The sequence below is a fragment of the Apium graveolens genome, chromosome 4 (assembly GCF_009905375.1).
Source record: "Apium graveolens cultivar Ventura chromosome 4, ASM990537v1, whole genome shotgun sequence".
Taxonomy (NCBI): domain Eukaryota; kingdom Viridiplantae; phylum Streptophyta; class Magnoliopsida; order Apiales; family Apiaceae; genus Apium; species Apium graveolens.
Window position 1 is genome coordinate 255,235,313 of NC_133650.1, and position 24,800 is coordinate 255,260,112.

Below are 24,800 nucleotides of genomic sequence, written 5' to 3' on the forward strand. Positions count from 1 at the left end.
TAGTAGTGTCTTAATTTGGACACGCAATACCAAGTTCGTTTGATCATATTGATCTCTAAGTTATAATTTTATTTCAACAATATCTTTCTCAAATTCAGATTTTGGTTCCGTTATGGTATCAAATTCTTTTCTTTTTGAAAATCCATGATTTTATCATCCCAAACATTCGAAGGTATGCCAATCAAGTTAAGCTGAGTTATCCTGGTCGAGTCAAAGTAAGGCTATGTGATGGGACTACCAACAGCATCATTGGATTGTAATTGGATGAAAATATCAATGGCGTATACCGAAGTCAGTCTGTTTCTTTATTTCTCTCTTTAATTCCCTCTCTTTTTCTTTCTCTCTATCTTTCTCTCAATTCTTCTTTCTTGCAATCAGTAAAAGTGATTTTATTGAGAATTTGATCAAAGGTTGTGGATGGAACAGTGGTGCGGAGTGAAGCTCCCGTGATCATTATGTTATACAAGGAATCAAAGTTTTATTTGAGATTTTGAGAAAAGTTGCATATGCAAGATTGGGAAGTTGGTTAAAAAACCCTTAGTGCTCTCTTCTGCTGATTCCGAGGACGGAATCCTTATAAGGGGGTAGATTGTAATATCCCATATTTTCAAATATTATTGTTATTATTTGGAATTGTTTATGTGATTTTATGTGAATTTTAGTAAATTATATGATAACTGGAATTCATATTTGGGTGTTTATATGTGATATTATCTGAGTATTTGAATTTTTATATGTCTAGTAAAAAATATAGATAATTGTGATATTTTTCTGGTAATATTTGGACTGTTATATGAATTTATAATGATTTATGGATTTATTAATTATTTTCTGAGTAATTACAAAATTATTTTATAAAGCCGGTAATCGTCCAACTTCAACCGTTTTTACGTTTTTACAATCTGAAACTTTTCCGAAAACTCCTTCCTAACCTAATCTGGTAATTCCGGACATTTTCCGTGTTTTGACTTTCTCGATCCGGATTACGGTTTGACCCGTGCGCGGCCTGGCGCAAGATTTTCGGTACGATAACCATTTCGATGAATCAACAAAACCCGTATTCTCGAGAGACGGGATATTTTTACATTATTTTCGTATATGGTGTTTTATAAAAAGCTCGGTTTTGATAATTATCCAAATCTGATATTAAATTGTATCGTTTTTATAGTTACTTAGCGGCTAAGTAATCTATTTTTGGATCGTTTTGTAGTTACTTAACGGCTAAACAACTAATTTAACGATCCAAAATTATCCATAACGAATCAATATTCCGTAAATATAAATAGCCTATTTCTTATTTCGTTTATTTCATTTATTCATTTGCAACCAGTAAAAAATACAGTAAATACAGAGAAAAACCCTAGAAACCGATACGACCCTGAAAATCAAACGCGCAAACAAAGGCGTTATCGAACTCCGATTCGGGCGTGCAACATATCAAAACGAAGCTCTCGAAATATTCTTTCTGAATCAATCATAATTTTTTACCCAGAAATCAAGGTATTTTTCTGATTTAATTATTTTAATTCAAATTAATTATAGATTAAATTATGAATTTTTGTTCTTGATGTTGTTGAGATGATTTGATGATTCCATCATGTAGATAATAATTTTCTGGTCAATTTGGTATATCATACGTCAAAAACTGAGTTCAATAATATATAGAAAAGGGGGTTTGATTCTTAAAAATAAAATTAGGGTTCTTGATATGAATGTTCTAAATTAAAAATTGGGTTTTTCTGGGTTAAGGGTTATTACTTGAAATTGATTGCACAGAATTATAGATCGTCGAAAGACGAATCGAATGGTACCACTGGTTTTAACAGACGATCACTGGAAAGCTTTGATCGGAAAATTCAACCCAACCGGCGCGGGATTTTTCCCGTTCGTTTTCCCGTCGATTGGCTGAACGGTTTCCCGATTTGATAATATGTTTGAGTTCCTGGTAAACTAGGCTACAAATCTGCACGTTCTTGTTGAGTTCTGGGTTTGTAGGAGATTTTCCGGCGAGCTCAGGGTCGCCGGCAATGGCGAAGCCGGCGAACGTCGGGGAAGGTGTCAAAATTGCTACTTTACCCCTTTAGTTTTGTAAACGTTACAAATTAGTCCTTCCTGTTTTCAAATTTATAAAATTCGGATTTCTGTTTATAAAACTTTAAAACTGGTATTCTGTTTATTTTTTTATTCTTAGAAAATTGTTTTAATTATTTTCAATTCTAAAATAAATCCAAATTATTTAATTAATTAATTTTAGTTGATAATTAATTATTTAATTAGTCAATTAATTTAAAAATTAATTGATTAATTAATTTAATTAGTTATTAATTAATTTAATTAGTTATTAATTAATTTTAATTGATTATTTAATTTAATTTAATTATTTATTCTTGATTTAAAAATTCCGAAAAATTGTTTCGAGCTTTAAAAAATTATTTTAAATTATTTTCCAGGCTCGATAATTATTATAAAATTATTTTCGGGTTTGCGGGCCCTATTATTTAATTGTTAAATGATTCGGAGACCGTTTTAATTCTGAAAAATATTCAAAAAATCGTATTAAATCAACCGTTCGTCCGTTTAATACGAAATGAACACGTACAGACTCAGAAAAAAAATTCCGCTCTCAATAAAAATAATTTCGAGACCCAAATCCTTTTGTTGCAAAATGTCGCTTATTTTAAGAATTATTATGAGTCAATTATTGATCGATAAATCATATTTTTGATACGATTTCAGTTTTGAACACACCAAGTCGAATGTTTTGACGAACCGAGTCTTATGTGATATTAATTATGTGATACGTGAGTTATGTGTTTATATGTTGTAACGACCGTAAAAGTTTAATATAATGATTATTTGTTTCTGTGCTATTTATGTGAAAGTAGAGAATAAATATATATAATTATATATTTATTCCAGTCTGATGTATTTCAGAGGAATTGTGATAAAGTGAATTTTGGATTTATTGATGCTATAATAGCATTATAAAATTTAAAGATGGAAATTTAAATGTGAAAGTGAAATGTGAAAGTGAAAATTGAAAAGTGGAAAAGTGGGAATTATGGAAATATGAGAAGTTAGTTAGAAAAATAAAATATGTGATATTTATATGCTAAAGTGTGGTTTAAGTGATTATTAGTATGTTTGAAATTTATTTATGTGATTATTAGAGTGCTTGGAAATTTATTTATGAAATTTTAAGTGAATATTGAAAAATAAAGTGTGAATAAATGTTTATTTAAATTTCTGAAAAATAGTTGGAAAACAATAAAATTTTTATTATTGTTCTACAATCATTATTTTGGTATTAAAAACTTTATTATTTTGGGCTATTTCCTATTTTTAATTCGAATTAAGAACTGTTTTTGCACTTTTCGTAGTCAAACTTGTAAAATTCATACAAAAATAACCGTGCATCAGAAAAATATTTTAAAAATATGCACGAGAAGCTAATTTCGTGCTCTACATTTTAAAAATATAAAATTTATAACTTTCAGAACTTTCAGAACAGTTTGTATTTTATTAAAGAAACATTTTTGCATTCATTTATCAAATGAAAACTATTAAAACAAAAACTTTTATACGTGAAATTACCAAAATACCCTTGTTTTATTAAATAAAACATCAGCCTCCCTCTTTCTTTCCTCATTTTACCCGAGATATCATCCTTCCCCATCTTTTCCTCTCGGTTTTCTTTTCCCCGGCCAAAAACCACACACACAAGCACACAACTTTTTCTTCTTCCTTTGTTGCTAGGTAAGGATCTAATCTTTTCTCTTCTTTTACATTAAACTTGTACTTTGCATGCTGGTATCCGTGTGTATGTATTGGTGTGTGTATATTTGAGTTTGGTGTTGTTGAGGGAGAAACTAGAGTTTCATGTGATTTCATTTGAGTTTATTGAGTAATAGAGTGTTAGTGTTAGCTAATTCGAATTGCATGTCATAGATTATAGTTGCATGTTGGAAATTGGTGTCTTATGTGTATTGTATACATGCCGGTGTATGTATATGTGAAGAATGTGTATGTATATGGTGTTTCTTGGTGAAAATAGTTGTTAATTTAGTGGTTTAAAGTACTAAAGTTTTGTATCATGGAAGTATATATATATGCGGCTTGTGTATATGTATATATGAGAGAATGGATTTCTTGACTTATGTGATGTAGTTGATGGTGATAAGAGTGTTTAAGTGAATCTAATTGTTTAAAAAGTGTTGTATGTAATTAATCACCTTTGCATGTAGTGTTCTTTTATGAATTTAAGTTCTAAACATAATTATGACAATAAATTAGTAATGCATGCTAAGTTATCTTGATGTATATTAGTTTTGATATATGCATGTCATTGTTTTGTTGTTGCTAAGAGAAACATGTGTTTAAATGGCTTTTCTGTGTGAAATTGATTGTTAATATAGTTATAAAGATATAAGGTTTGATTTCAAAGTATTAGGTTCTATTTTCTTGCTAAATTCGTATAAAATTCATTACAGGTCGGAATGTTATGATTTCAGAGTCTTTAGAAAGATAATTCAATTCTCTACAACTTTGATTCTTTAAGTTTTTCGAAATTCTGCATATAAGGAGGTGATTTCTGCAGTTTTTGTAACCTGCCAGAAACTTTTCAAAACTGAGAGGCAGACTCTGAAAATTTATAGTAAATTAAATATTTATCAAAAAATTTTGAAGAATGCCATTCTGAAAAGAACTTTTCAAACTGTGTTCACAACTCAGAGTCATATTCTGGGATTTAGGAGTCTTAAATGTCAAATTACTTCTACGATCAGGGCCTGACTCTATTCAGGCAGCCCATATTTATCCAATTTCCGAATTCATTATTTATCTATTTTTAATGAGCCTTACCCTTTTGGAAAGATCTCAGAAGTATCTACAACTTTCATGTTTTATGATTTTTCATTTGACTTTAATATAACAATGTAAATTGGCATTCTTTCGAGATGGTCGGGTTATACTTTAAACTCTTAATAGTCTATGTATAAGACATTTTGATGAGTAATCTTGTATCTAACTTTAATATGGTAAATACGATAGAATATGTGTGTTTGTGTGATGGCGTGTGCTAGTATGTGCCTTATTGAAATTGGTTTATGTCCTTGGTTGTTAAATGTGTTTGGCTATTTGGTCTGTTTTGATTGTAAACTAGTATCCATAATAATGTACTAGTTGTGTAAGGTGTTTATAAGTCTATGTACTTAGTTTTTATAGAATGGTTTATTATTTACTTGTTTATTCTTAAAATAGTATAAAGAGCAAGTAAGTTGAATGGTATGTTTGTGATGAAGTTTGTATAGTAGTATTATACTACCATAATATAGTATTGTGATTGTATACGAGGCTAATTGCTTGTGTTTGGCTGTCGACAATGGTCGACTGGTATGTTGGAAATACAGAGGATATGCTGCCGAAATTTCATTAAAATCTTTTAAAGATCTAACGTAGTTTGGCTAGCTATCCAATGTAGTTTCACTTGTCGAGTAACTAGACTATCTTCGAAAAGCGATTACGTTTTCAAGATACTTAAATACTATTATAGTTTCACTAGGTTAGTTGCTAGTCGAATTAAGTTATCAAATGACGATCAGTTATTCGAAACAACTTAGTTTAACTTACAATTAAGTCGTCAAACTATAATATGGATTTCAAATTCTTTTAAACTTAAAGTTTATTTTCTAAACATGATCAAATAATTTGCAAGAGAGTTTTAAATTTAAAATTTTGTTTCAAATAAGGAATTATTTCCTAAATTTGAAATTGAAGATCGGATAGTGACTATATGTGCAATATATGTTATGTGCTACATGACCTGTTTATGATATGTGTGCTATATATATATATATGAAATAATAGTACATATATAAGTAAAATGTAGGTATCGCGAAAGGGGTAGTTAAGGTAGACGTTTAAAGTGAACGTCCAACTATATTTAGAATGATTCTGAAATAGAGTTCTTACTCGTGTAGAGTTAAAGAGTGAGTACGCAAGCGTAGGAAAGGAAAAAGTTAAAGCTAAGATCCAGTGAAGAATGTGGTTAGGCAGGACTGTGATAGTGTGATACTTTTGAGAGGCAAGTAAAGAAACCTTAACTGCTCTCTCTCTCTTACTTATATTCCTGCCTGTTGATTTAAATTTTGAATACCATATCTCAGCCATTGATAAATAAGCCTGTTTCCTTTATATTTTTAAATGCTCACAATTTTATTCATTATGAGAACCTTTTGGTTCATTGTTGATAATACCTATGTTTGAACCCATTGCGTTCTTTTTGATACCTGATACTTGACATGATATCCCTCAGTTTCAAAAATGAACTTAAATATGATTTCAGACTTTCCAATAAGGTCTTATTTCATAAAAAGGTTGGTAAAGCTTAAAATTAAAAGATATTTTCATAAATGATATAGGAATTCCATCAAAAATGTTTTCTACGGATTCCTATAGATTGGAGGCGTAAGTGGCCGAGTGACTCCAGTCCAGCATTTTTGGTTGTGCTGCGCTAGCAATGGCAATAAGTCTAGATGACTAGTTTTGGAACTAGTCTTAGGGGACCCTATATACATGGAAGCTCAGAAGGACGATTAGGTCCTGATGGGAGGCATTACGTGGCTGATCACCCGTATTGTCTATGACGTTGTGGGAAAACTCCAATCAAAAGATATGTTTTGAAATAAAGATTTCCTTAGAAAATGTTTGCTTGAAAAGGTTTTTGAAAAGATGTTAGAAAGAATTTTATGAAGAGTTTTGAAAGAAAACTTGAATTTTAAACTGACGATAAGGAATTTTTTTTCTATAATTCCTTTTCTTATTCCTTATATTGGATTTCCATTTGAATATCATAGTTGGCCTTGATACCTATTGATCCCTGATAGCTTAACTATTTTAATGTTATTGTTACTTGCTGAGCTTTCGTAGCTCACGTTGCTTTGTTATCTAAATTTTACAGTTAAGCTCGAGTATGGTTAGATTTAGAAGGTCAGCTAGGAAGAATGCTAACTTTGGACCTTCGCGCACAGTTAGATTCTCTATGACACCGCAGGTAGCTAGAAAGGGGGTAGATCAGTGGAAGCTTCTATATGAAGTTATCTTTTGTGTTTAGAAAAGAATGTAATAGCATCATGTTGTGTAGTTAGATGTAACTTGTTTCATACCTTAACCTGTATTAGATCCTGTAGCAGTGCAAGGGGCCATGGCATTATGTTTATGATTCTGTTTTATATTATTATAATTTATAGCATGGTGACTCCACAATCTAGGCCCCTGATTGTATGGGTGTCACAGTTTGGTATCAAAGCTACAGGTTTTGGTCACTGAAACAAGTTGGGATTAGGTGGGTTGTAGGAATGTTAAGTTAGGAATTAAGTTTTAAACTATATAGAGTTTGGGTTGGGATTGTAGGATATAGTCTCGACTTTAAGATCTCTACGATACAATGGCGTTAGAATTTAAGATAACCTTTTTTGTTTCACCTTGCATACCTATATTATCACAGATGCCGGATAGCAGCATCAGTGATGATGAATCGGATAGGACTTCTCCTACAGACCATTCAGCCTTAGCGTCTAGTCATGAGTACGAGTTTGAGATTGATTTTGAGGAAGAAATTGTGTGGCAGCCGGTCAGATCGACTACCGGGACTCTTGTCTTACCAGCTATGGAACCTATTTCGGCCCCTATGACAATTCTAGTTCCACAAATTTCCTACTATATTTATGCGGAGCTATCACGCGACCGAGAAATGGTGTTTGGACAAGGTTCAGAATTAAGATCCTTAGTTGATCAGATGTCTAATGAGACTAGGCAACGGGTAGACGTTTCTGAAAGTGATTGGGTATCTAGGATTGAAAGTCTAGAAGAGATGGCATGCGGTCGTCTTCGGGAAGGATCATCTGTTTATACTTTTTAGGAAAGGACTGGGAGACTAATGAAGTTGGAAAGATGGATGGGGACTGTTTTAAGAATTGCTCGACAAAGGAGATATTAACCTATTGGGAAAAGAAGTTGTTGGCGTGGTACTCAGCTCAGTTAGTAGAACTTGTTTAGATACTATTTTACGTCAGTATCAGATGGTTCTAAGTTAATCTTTTCAGATGTGTAGGTCACCATTGATTTCGATAATTTCCTTGTTATTTTCTAGCAGCTTGTGACAGTTGGGGTTGTTTTTCCCATTATTTTACCCCTTTGACTAATCGTCGAACTGTTGTTTTCTCTCCTGTTATTTTTGAACTCAAGTGTTGGAACCATAACTTTTATCTTTACAGATGTACGCCCTTTTTTTATATTCGTTGAACACCTTACTATTTCCTCCATATACAACTTTTATATACCCACCTTAACATTCCAAAATTGTTTTATTACCAATAAGCCATACCTTGTTATTTCCTTGAGGAAAGCGAGCAACTTATAGGGTAATAAGGCTGCATGAGTTAAATCTTTTTATTGTACTAAAAAGATAGAATTAAATCCTTTTACAAGGATATAAATTACATGGTTTCTTAAGCATGTAGCATATTGCTTAGTAAGTTGCTTGTTTACTCGTCAAGAGGATATCACTCTCAAGCTAATTTCTCAAACCTATAACACTGGAAGTTTGGAGTTAAACTGACCCTACCATAACCCAAATTTTATAACCAGTCTGACAATAACTGCTGCTTTGACACAAAAATAACAACAGCGTCAAGCCGTAAGTGGTAAGTTTTATATCCTCATAAGATGCCAAATTCCCATAGGCTCAGGAAATTGTGGAACTGACCAAAGCCAGAGTTTAGCTTAAGTAAATAGATAAAACTTTTGGCATGGTTAAAGTTGGTGAAGACCAAAAGACAGAGTTTTCAAGTTAGTTTCTAGTGGAAATCAGTTAGAGAAATGGAAAGAGAAAGTACAATGACATAGTATAGATTTACGGAGCCGTTTCTAGTAAAGGATACACAAGACTGTATGAAGGAGCACTTGGGGGTAAAACTTTGAAGTTGAAAATAATAAGATATAAGCAAAGCGGTTATAAGCCCAAGATTACTGATTTAACATAAATGGTGTCAGAAATAGGCTTTTAAGGATGTATAAAGAGACAAGAACTTCAAGCATCGGATTAAGCAACAGGTTAGAAGCTGGATGGCTGTATTTGAACTTCGAACTTATGTGAGCAGTGGTTTATAAGGCTGTGATTATAAAAGGAGAAAGTAAGTGATCTAGGGAAGAAAATAAATATAGATAAAGTTGAAGAAAATAAAATGGATTACTTTACTGAGAAATGCACGAGTATAAGTGTAAGAGTGGATCCGGATTTTAATTGTAACAAGTGTGGTATGGTGGGCTATTCTATAAGGTATTTTAAGGAACTACTCCAAACAACTAAAATTTCAAGGTGTCATAAGACCATCACGAGCATCGGAATTTTTAGGTAAGGACCTTCATTATATCTAAGAAAGATATAGTTCAAAATGTGGAAGTGGTAATAGTAACGCTGTAATTTAAGATCAACCGTTATAACCAAATTTGGTTAAAAGAGTAGTCGATCAGGACAGAGTTCACGTTGGTCAGGTATGTTAACATTTTGACATTAAGATAACAGATTGTTCTTTCATCGTAAATATGATATCTTCCAAATTAATAAAAATTTGATAGAACCCTAGGAATGGATTTGTTATAGGATTACGATGCACAAATAAGTACAAGAAGAAACAGATTAACATGAAGTCTATGAATGACGAGGAAGTTATGCTTTAAGGACAAAAGCACGTCAAGAAATTCAGACCCTTATTTTAAGTTAAAAGGATTATGAAGACGAGGATGTGAAGCCTATGTGTGTCACACATGTAGTGAATATCCGTCAAGAAATACTCAAGATTGAAGAAATCCTCATGATTAAAGAGGTCAAGGTGTGTTTACAGATAAGCAACTTTGCTTATCTCATAATAGAGAAGTGAATTTTTAGTGTGATACCTAGAATTAAATCAGTGGCAAAAGACTACACAGAGTGGTACTAGTTCAAATGAGAAGACTGGCAATTCGACTGCCATAAATTTTGGATAAAGGAGTTATAAGGCTTAGTATATCGATTATGGAAAGCTCAATTAGACAATCAAGCATAAGTAACTGAAATGATGATTGAGTTGAACTGTTGGGAAGAGCAACATACTTCTCTATGGTTGATTTAAGAATGGAGTTACTATCAAGTACAAATTAAGTTTGAAAATCTGCTAGAGACAGTAATTTATACATGGTTTTAATAATGTGTTATTTATTCAAATATGAAGGGTGAGTACACCAAACACTGGAAGGACGACTTGATGATCCTAAGAAGAGAAAAGAATAGCTGTATGTGAAGTTTTTAAATTTTGAGTTATTAAAGAAATAGGTAGCCGTGAGGGAATCAACATAAATTCCACAAGTGTTGAAATTTAAATGAAGTGGGAAATGATAGAGATATCTACGGAAATAAGGAACTTTAGTAATGGCCAACTCTTATAAGGAAATTGTTTAAGAAAGATAATGACATCAGTGATAATGACAATAAGGAGGAGGGAAAAGTTTGATTAGAAAGATAAGCATGAGAGAAATTTTTTTTAGTTAAGGAAATGGTTAGTGTCCTAACCATGTTGGTTCTACTTGGTGATCGAGACAATCTTGCGATTTATAATGGTATTTCTTATAATGGGTTAGAATGCATTTTGGTACAATATGGTCAGGTTATTGAGTATAGTTACCGAATAGCGAAAGTCTTGCAAGTAAAATCATTTAGCAAATGATTTGAAACTAACAGAAACTTGAGTGCCCCAAGATTTGGAGACATTTATTCGTATAGATACAAGTAAGAAACCCCGTATGGATTAAAGGAGCCAGAAGTTTTGTCTTTATTTAGAAAGGACTTAATATAAGACAAGAACGATGGTAGAAATCGATCAAGTTAGTACACTTCTAATTGGTTAATGAAACGTTTCTACAAGACAACTAGATGAGGATAATAGTCATGTGGTATGGGGTTTCAGAGTGTATTGCGAAAGGTATAAGCAAAGAATTACTCAAAGACTTTGGAATAAGTTCCAAGTTTGTGTAGACACTAAAATCTAGATGAGAACAATTCTTCATCAATGAGTGCATCTTCAAAAGAAAGGATGATTCAAAAAGGGGATGATATACTAAGAGTGGACGTCTTATACAGTAAATAAAACTAAGGATGAACATCCGTCGTTAGTGGATTTATGCCGTAGCAAATGTAATGCGAATATTGGTATATCACCTTATGGGCTCTATATGTAAGAAGACCATTAATGTCATCAAACGAACCTAGATAGATTTTGATCTATGAGTGTATTACGAGGAAAGAGCGATTCGGAAGCTCCGAGTGTGAATAACATGGAAAGAGGTTATTGCTACAAATATTCATGTTGGTGAGTTTCCGTGATTGATGGAAAAGAAAAAATGAATCTGGTATGAAAAGCTACATTGATGTGGATGTGTAATCCACTCTCGAGATACGAAAGAATGGGTTACAGTTTTTATACGAGTACGTGTATGAGAAACCTATGAAAATGACCAATGATAAATTTCTCTTCTACCACTCTAAAGTGTAATTTTTATTGTTTTCTAAAAGTATCCAGAATATGTTCTATACTTCCAACTCCCTTCGAACATCTTTTGTTTCCTTGAAAATTTGGTCATCTGATTGAGACAAATAATACACGTACTGTGGCTGTTTATCTTCGTGACAAATAGTTTGGTGGGATGCCACCTAAATGTGTGTTGTGAACTGTATGGTACTAAGACTGGCCATCTTAAGTACTAATATGGTTGTTCTTAATCATGTCATTATCATTTTCATTCTTTTCTTCTTGATCATTGAACCTTAGTTCCAATCAACTATTATGAAACAATGTGTTTCATCGACAAACTTTTGAATCAAGAATTGGCGCAAGTGAGAATTTTGCATTTTATATTCCTTACCTTCAATCTAAAAATGTTGGAGTATAGACGAACCATCAGACGAGATTCTGTGCATCAGGATTTACGCAAAGTTTTGAAGGACAAGATAAGTCATGTTTGAGATGATATTATCTCTACACATACCCCATGTTCACATTATATTGTGTAATGGTTCTTAAACTTTAGGATTCCAATTGCAGACCATGAAATAGAATATGGATACTTAAGGATTTAGCTTGTCTTATGAGGAACATCCGATAAAGATGGTAGATCGGAGAGAAAAGCGCTTAGGAATAAATCTGTGTCCCTAATCAAAGTTTTGTGGAGAAATCCTCTTGTGGAAGAGTTCACATGGGAACTTGAGAGTGAAATGCTCGAGAAGTATCCCTAATTATTTACTTAGGCGTGATTCTGGGGACAGAATCCTTTAAGAGGGGAAGAATGTAATGACCGTAAAATTTTAATATAATGATTATTTGTTTCTGTGCTATTTATGTGAAAGTAGAGAATAAATATATATAATTATATATTTATTCCAGTCTGATGTATTTCAGAGGAATTGTGATAAAGTGAATTTTGGATTTATTGATGCTATAATGGCATTATAAAATTTAAAGATGGAAATTTAAATGTGAAAGTGAAATGTGAAAGTGAAAATTGAAAAGTGGAAAAGTGGGAATTATGGAAATATGAGAAGTTAGTTAGAAAAATAAAATATGTGATATTTATATGCTAAAGTGTGGTTTAAGTGATTATTAGTATGTTTGAAATTTATTTATGTGATTATTAGAGTGCTTGGAAATTTATTTATGAAATTTTAAGTGAATATTGAAAAATAAAGTGTGAATAAATGTTTATTTAAATTTCTGAAAAATAGTTGGAAAATAATAAATTTTTTATTATTGTTCTAACAATCATTATTTTGGTATTAAAACCTTTATTATTTTGGGCTATTTCCTATTTTTAATTCGAATTAAGAACTATTTTTGCACTTTTCGTAGTCAAACTTGTAAAATTCATACAAAAATAACCGTGCATCAGAAAAATATTTTAAAAATATGCACGCGAAGCTAATTTCGTGCTCTACATTTTAAAAATATAAAATTTATAACTTTCAGAACTTTCAGAAGTTTGTATTTTATTAAAGAAACGTTTTTGCATTCATTTATCAAATGAAAACTATTAAAACAAAAACTTTTATACATGAAATTACCAAAATACCCTTGTTTTATTAAATAAAACATCAGCCTCCCTCTTTCTTTTCTCATTTTACCCGAGATATCATCCTTCCCCATCTCTTCCTCTCGGTTTTCTTTTTCCCGGCCAAAAACCACACACACAAGCACATAACTTTTTCTTTTTCCTTTGTTGCTATGTAAGGATTAATCTTTTCTCTTCTTTTACATTAAACTTGTACTTTACATGCTAGTATCCGTGTGTATGTATAGGTGTGTGTATATTTAAGTTTGGTGTTGTTGAGGAAGAAACTAGAGTTTGATGTGATTTCACTTGAGTTTATTGAGTAATAGAGTGTTAGTGTTAGCTAATTCGAATTGCATATCATGGATTATAGTTGCATGTTGGAAATTGGTGTCTTATGTGTGTTGTATACATGCGGGTGTATGTATATGTGAAGAATGTGTATGTATATGGTGTTTCTTGGTGAAAATAGTTGTTTATTTAGTGGTTTACAGTACTAAAGTTTTGTATCATGGAAGTATATATATATGCGGCTTGTGTATATGTATATATGAGAGAATGGATTTCTTGACTAATGTGATGTAGTTGACGGTGATAAGAGTGTTTAAGTGAATCTAATTGTTTAAAAAGTGTTGTATGTAATTAATCTCCTTTGCATGTAGTGTTCTTTTATGAATTTAAGTTCTAAACATAATTATGGCAATAAATTAGTAATGCATGCTAAGATATCTTGATGTATATTAGTTTTGATATATCACTACACCATAAATGGCCTACAGCAACACCAAGAAAATGTTACAACAGGCCCAAAAAAGTGTTACCACAGCCAGAAAAAGGCCTAAGGTAACATAAAAATTAAGTTGCTTTTTTTCAAGTTACCTTTGGCCCCTCAGGTAACAATGCTTTTGCCCTGGTGTAACATTCACTTTTGTGTTATAATAGCTGTCAAAGGTAACATTAATCTATATCTATAGTATCACAATATGTATGTTACCTTTGGACTCAGAATTTAAAAAAAAATGGGGCCCACCAATGGGGCCCACATGTACCTAGACTACTGCAACATTATAACAAGCTATTGTAACACCTTTACAAGCTATTGTACTATTTTTAACAGAAAAAAAATAATTGTATAATTTTAAATAATACAGAATTCTAATACATTCAAAACTTCAAAATCTAATAACTACAACCATCATAAGTCTACCATCTAAGAAAATCACAACAAAATGAACTAATTAAACCAACTAATTTACATCCAAAACTTGACCCTACCCTTCAGAAGCCCACTCCCTACTAGTAGGGAACATGGAACAATTGACTCACAAATCTTAGGTAATTTTCACTCCAACGACATATGTTTGGATATCAACTCATTTGGCTTGGCTGATGAAGTGATAATAAACTTTCTTGGCACCTGCTTGGATGTGTTTCCTAGCACCAGGGCCATCCACCAACACTCATCCCCTGTAATTCACATAATCCAATTAGTAAAAATATTAGATTTCAAGTTACTCTATGTATTTGTATTTGACATTATTGTCTTCAATTAGAAGTTGGTTAAATTAATAACAAATTTGACCATATATAGTTCGAAAGTCATTTAAAAAAATGACATGGTATAAGTTCTCTACATTCATTCTCGACTGTTCAAGCAGGGCCATTAACAATTGCTCCTAAAATGAAAAAGTAGTTGTTAGACCATTCTGATCAGATAGAAGTCATACCTTATAGTGTATAAAATTGAGTTTTCGGTTACTCACCAAAAGGTTATGCTCTTAGTACTGATCGTGCTGCACACATTACATGCGAATGCCTTTGGGAGTTGCTCCTGCCAGAATTCCTTATCTCGACTTTAAACTTCAAAAGACCAAACTGCAAATGGATGTTCGAGTTGTGGTCAGTGTTCCTCGAGAGTTGGAAAAGACTTGAACAAGTTATTCAATCATGAAAAATATTTGTTACTAGCATATGCAGGCACAGACTCATATCTATCCGCAATGAGCAAAAATTGCAGATGGATACAGTTCTTAAATGTTTACTGCTAGAAAACTCTAGCGTCAAATCCAATTTTCCTCTAAAAAGAGAGTAACTGAAGGTGCAATGTTGTTATTATTAGCAGTAAAGATATCATACGTGATACACCTTTTCCAGATAAATCATGGTTTTTATGTCACTAATACCTATCATTTGATGCTCTCTTATTTTAGTGTTCAGAATATTTTGACTTACTCTATTTATTTTTCAAATAGATGCTGGAGTGGTATGACAAAAGAGAGAATTGAATAGCCTTTGAATAAATTTGAATTTTAGGTTTATTAAATGTCAATGTTGTATTCCCCGAGAGTAAACACACCAACGAAATCCAGAAGAGGAAGAAAAGTAATAAAAAGGAAACAAGAGTTGAAAGGACAAGACAGAACCTACAGAATGTATACTATTATAAAAAATGAAAATTTGAAATTTACAGATCATAAATAATCAGAAGTTTAATATATAATTTATCAACTTTGGCATCATTCCAGGAACATCTCCATGTTTCTCGAAGATCCATTTTCAGTAAGGCAACATGAAAAATAACTTGACAAATAAATGAGTCTTTCAACTCGGTCAATCAAATTATTATACCAGGTGAATAAGTTTCTTGCTTTCCCACTTTAATTAACATATTTTATGTTTAATTTTAATTTACAGTAACTTAAAATATAAAAAATGATAAAGTTTTAGATATTGTAATTAAATTTATGTTGTCAACGAATATAAGTAAACTCTTGTAAAAGAATTAGAGTACTAAATCATATACGCAGGATGGACTAATTATATACCTTGTCCCCGACAACAAGGATTACTAGCTGACCATCTTCTGCAGGCTTCTTATTGCTTGAAACTGGAGCTTCAAGGAAGTGACCACCCTTTAATATTATTGTCTTAACATTTTATAACAGATGTGCTACCCACAAGAGACTAATATTTAATTATTTATTTTAAAAATAGATCCCCTAAAGTAAATCATGATATAAACCAAATAACTAAAAGGAAACAACATTGGAGTTATGCAACAAGCTAAACCTCACTAATATTCGATGAGGTATCAGCATCAACTGTTGACATGTCAATATAGGCTTGCTCCATAACACCGTCTTTATCAAACACAGCCTACATTAACCACAATATTAATATCACCATATAACTAAGCAGCAACAGTTACAACATATCATTATCGATAAGTCATTTATAAGTGACAGCTAAACAGGGTTAATAATAATCATAAGTAAAAAAGCAACGCCCATCTAATAATAATTCAATCATGTTAGCATATTAGGCGTTTACATAATCTGAAGAGGCTAAAGTGATTGCATTATATAGGGTGCCCTGCCTTCTGCTAGTCATTTCCATTTCTTCCAATATCTCTTGCTTTCAAAATTACACTTACTTTTCCAGAAAATGGATATTTTTAAAATTTAATGATATTCTTTAAGGTATTAAAAATTTGAGATATTAGTGGATTATATTCATCCAACATATCTAATTTTCAGTACAAATGATAGCATAAACAAACCTGGAAACTCGAGCAGGTTGTGAAATGACAGGACTAGGATCTCTTCCGTTAGGACCAATATTTCCTGTACAGAATGGACAGTGCCGATCCCCAGTAGGAATGCCCTCCATTCCCAAACAAACTGCAAGGCCACGTATAAAATGTAAAAAGAATCTAAAATCAGACCTAAAAATTGACATTTACCCAAAGAAGAAGAATTCATGTTGATTGTAACTCAATACTGATACAATAATGACATACATGTAAAATGCATTGTGAAAGATGAACATCCAAGTTTTAGAAATTAAGTTAAGAGAGCGAAGCAAGAGAACACAAAACATAAGGGAAAAAATGTGTGAGTATGGAAGATGCAAAATCAACTACACGACTAATATGAATATTTCAAGAGTTACTTTGCCGTCAGTTCCAGGATACAGACATTGTTGCCATCAGTAAGATCCAAGAGAAAGTGCGGTTCGATAAAGTAACCTTAAAGCCGTGTCGGAGATGATACATGTATAACATATACGAAACATAAGTTCACGGAGAGATAAGAGAGAGAGAGAGAGAGAGGTAATACATACATTAGAAGTTTGCATATATACATACACACGAATCATAAAACATATACACACGAATAGAAGAGAAGTAGTACCCTAAAGTAGAAGCGCAAACTGAGGCCAAGCTGATTCGACCCAAAAGCTAATTCGACCCCAAATTAGCACTGAAACACAGAGAAAAAACCAAATTAGTACCGGAGCAAACAGAGTTTAAATAAAAAGAACCAAAAACAAAAACCCCCAACTCAAACATAAAACCCTAGGTTTGTTTGAAGTTGAAATCAGCTCAAGGAGTCCCAATTTTCATCGATTTGTGAAAATTTATTTCTTAATTGAATTAAATCGACTTTAGTTTACCGTTCAATAGAAAGGGAGCTGAGAGAGAGAACTGGAGAGAGCTTTGAGTGAGGTGGAGAGAAATGTTCATAGAAGGGAGAGACTTTAATTTTGCAGAGAGAGTGGTTTGACTCGTCTCAAATTTTAACACGCCCTGTCCAACAAAAATTGTCCGCTTGTCCAAAAGTTTAGCCCGCATGAACCATTAGGAAAATTTGCTAATTTTACTTTTTTTTTATTATTTTTTTTATAAAATTTTAATTGTAAATAGTATCAGTTATTTACAATAATTTATAAATTTAAGCAATAAATTTTATTTTATCAAAATTAACTAATTTTAAAATCAAATATAATGATTTTTTAATTATTTTTATTTTAAAATTTATTTATAATATATTTATAACTGATAATAACTTTAATATTTAAAATAAATATAGAATTCTTGGCAAAACAAAATATAGGATTATTCTATTATATTGAATGAAATTATATTTTAATATTATTGCTTTATTATATTATCAAAAATGATTAATTTTGAAGTCAAACAATTATATATTTAATTATTTGTAAATTGATAATATTTTGTCCATTAATACCCTATTGTAACACAAGTTTTCATATGTTACTGTATGTAACACTTTGTAGCTGTAGTAACATGTTGCAAAAGCTATGGTAACATTAAAATTCCAGTGTTGCGATAGATTGAGATGAGCATATCTAATGTAACATAACTTTGTAACACGCACAATCAAAACATTGCGATAGGCCATTTATGGCGTAGTGTATGCATGTCATTATTTTGTTGTTGCTGAGAGAAACATGTGTTTAAATGGCTTTTCTGTGTGAAATTGATTGTTAATATAGTTATAAAGATATAAGGTTTGATTTCAAAGTATTAGGTTCTGTTTTCTTGCTAAATTCGTATCAAATTCATTACAGGTCGGAATGTTATGATTTTAGAGTCTCTAGAAAGATAATTCAATTTTCTACAACTTTGATTCTTTAAGTTTTTCGAAATTCTGCTTATAAGGAGGTGATTTCTGCAGTTTTTGTAACCTGCCAGATTATTTTCAAAACTGAGAGGCAGACTTTGAAAATTTATAGTAAATTAAATATTTATCAAAAATTTTTGAAGAATACCATTCTGAAAAGAACTTTTCAAACTGTGTTCATAACTCAGAGTCATATTCTGGGATTTAGGAGTCTTAAATGTCAAATTACTTCTACGATCAGGGCCTGACTCTGTTCAGGCAGCCCACATTTATCCAATTTCCGAATTCGTTATTTATCTGTTTTTAATGAGCCTTACCCTTTTGGAAACTCAGAAGTATCTACAACTTTCATGTTTTATGATTTTTCATTTGACTTTAATATAACAGAGTAAATTGGCATTCTTTCGAGATGGTTGGGTTATACTTTAAACTCTTAATAGTCTATGTATAAGACATTTTGATGAGTAATCTTGTATCTAGCTTTAATATGGTAAATACGATAGAATATGCGTGTTTGTGTGATAGCGTGTGCTAGTATGTGCCTTATTGAAATTGGTTTATGTCCTTGGTTGTTAATTGTGTTTGGCTATTTGGTCTGTTTTGATTGTAAACTAGTATCCATAATAATGTACTAGTTGTGTAAAGTGTTTATAAGTCAACGTACTTAGTTTTTATAGAATGGTTTATTATTTACTTGTTTATTCTTAAAATAGTATAAAGAGCAAGTAAGTTGAATGGTATGTTTGTGATGAAGTTTGTATAGTAGTATTATACTACCATAATATAGTATTGTGATTGTATATGAGGCTGATTGCTTGTGTTTGGGTGTCGACAATGGTCGACTGGTATGTTGGAAATACAGAGGATATGCTGCCGAAATTTCGTTAAAATCTTTTAAAGATCTAACGTAGTTTGGCTAGCTATCCAATGTAGTTTCACTTGTCGAGTAACTAGACTATCTTTGAAAAGCGATTACATTTTCAAGATGCTTAAATACTATTATAGTTTCACTAGGTTAGTTGCTAGTCGAATTAAGTTATCAAATGACGATCAGTTATTCGAATCAACTTAGTTTAACTTACAATTAATTCGTCAAACTATAATATGGATTTCAAATTCTTTTAAACTTAAAGTTTGTTTTCTACACATGATCAAATAATTTGCAAGAGAGTTTTAAATTTAAATTTTATTTCAAATAAGGAATTATTTCCTAAGTTTGAAATTGAAGATCGGATAGTGACTATATGTGCATTATGTGTTATGTGCTACGTGACCTGTTTATGATATGTGTGCTATATATATATTTATGAAATAATATTACATATATAAGTAAAATGTAGGTATCGCGAAAGGGGTAGTTAAGGTAGACGTTTAAAGTGAACGTCGAACTGTATTTAGAATGATTCTGAAATAGAGTTCTTACTCGTGTAGAGTTAAAGAGTGAGTACGCAAGCGTAGGAAAGGAAAAAGTTAAAGCTATGATCCAGTGAAGATTGTGGTTAGGCAGGACTGTGATAGTGTGATAATTTTGAGAGGCAAGTAACGAAACCTCAACTGCTCTCTCTCTCTCTTACTTATATTCTTGCCTGTTGATTGAAATTTTGAATACCATATCTCAGCCATTGATAAATAAGCCTGTTTCCTTTATATTTTTAAATGCTCACAATTTCATTCATTATGAGAACCTTTTGGTTCATTGTTGATAATACCTATGTTTGAACCCATTGCGTTCTTTTTGATACCTGATACTTGACATGATATCCCTCAGTTTCAAAAACGAACTTAAATATGATTTCAGACTTTCAAATAAGGTCTTATTTCATAAAAAGGTTGGTAAAGCTTAAAATTGAAAGATATTTTCATAAATGATATAGGAATTCCATCAAAAATGTTTTCTACGGATTCCTATAGATTGGAGGCGTAAGTGGCCGAGTGACGCCAGTCCAGCATTTTTGGTTGTGTTGCGCTAGCAATGGCAATAAGTCTAGATGAGTAGTTTTGGAACTAGTCTTAGGGGACCCTATATACATGGAAGCTCAGAAGGATGATTAGGTCCTGAAGGGAGGCATTACGTGGCTGATCACCCGTATTGTCTATGACGTTGTGGGAGAAATCCAATCAAAAGATATGTTTTGAAATAAAGATTTCCTTAGAAAATGTTTGCTTGAAAAGGTTTTTGAAAAGATGTTAGAAAGAATTTTATGAAGAGTTTTGAAAGAAAAATTGAATTTTGAACTGACGATAAGGAATTTTTTTTCTATAATTCCTTTCCTTATTCCTTATATTGGATTTCCATTTGAATATCATAGTTGGCCTTGATACCTATTGATCCCTGATAGCTTAACTATTTTAATGTTATTGTTACTTGCTGAGCTTTTGTAGCTCACGTTGGTTTGTTATCTAAATTTTACAGTTAAGCTCGAGTATGGTTAGATTTAGAAGGTCAGCTAGGAAGAATGCTAACTTTGGACCTTCGTGCACAGTTAGATTCGCTATGACACCGAAGGTAGCTAGAAAGGGGGTAGATCAGTGGCAGCTTCTATATGAAGTTATCTTTTGTGTTTAGAAAATATTGTAATATCATCATATTGTGTAGTTAGATGTAACTTGTTTCATACCTTAACCTGTATTAGATCCTATAGTAGTGCAAGGGGCCATGGCATTATGTTTATGATTCTATTTTATATTATTGTAATTTATAGCATGGTGACTCCACAATCTAGGCCCCTGATTGTGAGGGTGTCACATATGTTATATTATGTGTATATGTGGGTTAAGAGTCTTGTGTTTGGATGTTATCTTATGTGCGGGCTATCGTATGGGTAGACGATAAGGTATTGACGCGCAGTTCGTCGAGTGATTATCGTTTAGGCGATTAAAGTTATATTTTCTAACTATAGATGCAGATCGTTCGAGTGATCAGGAAAAGACGTTGGATAAAGAATGTGATAGAATAGTATTGGATATCTGACTTCTAGCAATAGCAGAAGCAGCATATCAATAAAGTGTTGAAAAGAAGGATGGTGATGTTTTGAGACAGAATGTCAGAATTGATGCGTCTTTGAGAGCGTGGCTAACTAGTAAAACCCAAAGGCAAGTACCCCTGACTTCACTTATCGTTCAAGTGACGTTTATTTCGAATCATTTTATGCAAGTATCCCTATCATCACTTATTGTTCAAGTGATATTTATTTTGAATCTTATCATACAAGTATTGCTTTCCCTATTCAGTTCGTAATAGATAACTGTTTTACATATCGCTGAATTAAATGATTCTATTTATGCAAGTATTCTTCTGCTATTTGATGTTTAGAATAGCTAAGTGATTTTACTTATCAAATTACTGGATTGATACATGTTTTGGATTTTGAGAAAGATGATTTTGTTGCGAGTATTCCTGCCCAAGTGAATGGGGGAATAAAATTATTTAGGATGTCGAATGATTCGGCTCCTTTTTCAATGAAAAGGTTTTTAAGATTGGAATGGTTACTGGTTACTGGTTACAGTGTAGGTGATAGAGATATCGGTCAAGCTGTAATATCTTTCAAGGCTAGTTATGCCTTTTCTGGCGCCCTATAGGTACCGTATGGCTTCAGGATACGGGTAGTACCTATATTTACGGTATGGCTGCGGGATACCGGTGTTGTTTCACGACTAATCATCGGGAACAACATGAAATGATATTCGTTCCAATCGAAAATATGGTTTTCTAAATTATTTTGATAATCCTAGAATAAATGATTTATCAACTGATCTGTTTTGGATTAAAAGTGAATTGCGGTTTTGATTCAGATTCTGATTTATGCTGATACTTACGTTGTTGTTAAATATCAAAGGTGGTATTAGTATAGATGATTGATGTTGACTTCAGTATCGGTTTTGTGAGCATCAAAGTTCGTATTGATATCTAATTTGATATGACAGCAAAATAAGTATTAATTTGAAGAGTTCGGTTTTGAGTAAAGTTTATGATTCAATCCATAATCATTGCTTCTTGTTGTTGTGGTTTACGATATTTCCGTAAACCCTATTTTACGAGTTTTATTATCGTCAAGATTCAAAGTATTGCTGAAGCATTTCGCTCAAAAATATCAAAATGATTTTGAATACAATTAAGGAATCAATTCTGGGGTTCCTCAACTAAAATTTTATGATTCAGCAATTATGATTTTTAAATGTTCTGCGCTGATGCAGATGTCGGTTTTATATCAAAACGACCCTATATATGTTATAATTAACTTGCTGAGCATTTCTTCCACTCGTACTTGCCTGTTTTTAAATTTAACCTCCAGTGAGGATTAGCTTGCGTTGTTTATCTGTGTAATTCAAGGAAGCAAAGAAGAAGGTTTTGGAAGGTAGTTGGTCCAGGGTTTGCGAATTAATGTAAGTTCTTTTGTGTAAAGTTGTTTATATTATAATATATTATAGTTGTATATTTTATTTGGGCCTAGTATACATCATTTCGAAGTTATACTAGTGGGTTTAGTTTTGAATTGGAATTTATTGTAAAGAGTTTTAAAAGAAAGTGAAAAATTTATTTGTGGAATTTGGATATCTTGTTTCTAGAACTGTAACCTTAAAAGATCTTGGATTAGTTGGGGTCATAGATGATAAATATCTTCCGATGGCATTTAATTATTAATGTAACAGGTTAATTTGGATTGAGGTTTCATCGTGACGACCAAATCCCTTGACCCCGGATTTGGGGGCGTTACATCTTTCCTAAGAGAATATAAGAAAATTTGGATCTGTTTGTTACATATGAACTAATGACAAGTGCATGATTTATAGACTAGCAGCATGGGTTTACAAGACTTGCACTAAAATGTACTAAACTACTTTCCAAAGCAACCTTTTTCTATTTCCATTTTTAGCTTAGCAAATCTGTGCGGAATCTTGCAGGTCTGTAACCATCCTTTGTCCTGTTAATCTTGGCCCTTGATCTTGTATTCTCCCAGCTACTTTGTAGACTTTTCAATCCAGTTGATAGATCATTTGTTGACTGATAATCTTGAATCTTTAACTTGTCTGTATTTTGTATTTGAGAAGTATGTCGAGATCTCCAGTTTGTTCTATAGAGAAGTGACATCTCGACAAGTATTATGATTTTTCTAGATCTCTGAGTTCTCTATTGGTATACTTGACTTGTCGAGGTCTCTAGATCCTTGCATGTGAAATGACTTGTTGATATGTCTGAGTTCTTTACATATAGAAATGACTTTTCGATATCTTTGAGATCTCTATATACATATTTTGACTTGTCGATATCTCTAAGATCTCTATATGAGAAATTGACTTGTCGATATCTCTAATTCTTCACATCTTCATTTGACTTGTCGATATCTATGAGTTCTCTACATGAAGAAATGACTTGTTGATATCTTCATTCTCTACATCTTAATTTGACTTGTCGATATCTCTGAGACTTCTCTATAAGCCATTTTAGACTTCTCGATAAGTTATTCTGGACTTTTTGAATGACTTCTTGATATAACTTGATCTATGACTTATCGATATCTTGACTCAGAGCATTTTTCATAGAGTAATTTTGTTCAATTCCAAGCTTCTACACTTTTCTCGGAGGTATTATCATGGCTTAATCTTCTTCTAGAGTTTATTCTTTAGCTTGAATTTGTTCACAGAAAAATCCTCCAGTCTAATCTTCTAGCATTTTTACAGACTCAAGAAATATAATACAAAATACAAAATTGATTATAAAATAACTTAATATTAGGGTTGTCAATGTGACTTAGTCTTGTTATTATAAAGACATGTCTTGCACAACAATCTCCCCCAATTTGTGAGAAAATTTCTTATTACAAATTCGCGCCTGATAAAAAGACTAACCCCAAGCTAAAATCAAATACATAAAGTTGAGAAATTGACAAATACAAATATTTATAAATTGAGGAGTTAATTAGTTCAAACATTTCAGACACTAGGTGAATTTTTTATAGTATGGTTCTTTCTTAATGAGGTCCTTGAGATTTACTAGCACTTGGAGTTCTTCAATTATTTATGTCCCTCTTATGGCTTCTACTAGCTTGAGCCATTCATTAAGTGAGTAATTGTTGAGGTAACCAACTCTGAACCTTGAAAATATTCCAACTTAAATATTTAGAAAATATACATCTTTTGATACTCTACTCAGCCTGTAACAGCCCGCATTTTTGGACCATTAACTAATAGAGGAATACTAAGCAAAATATAAATTATAATAACCCGAAACTGTAAATAGTT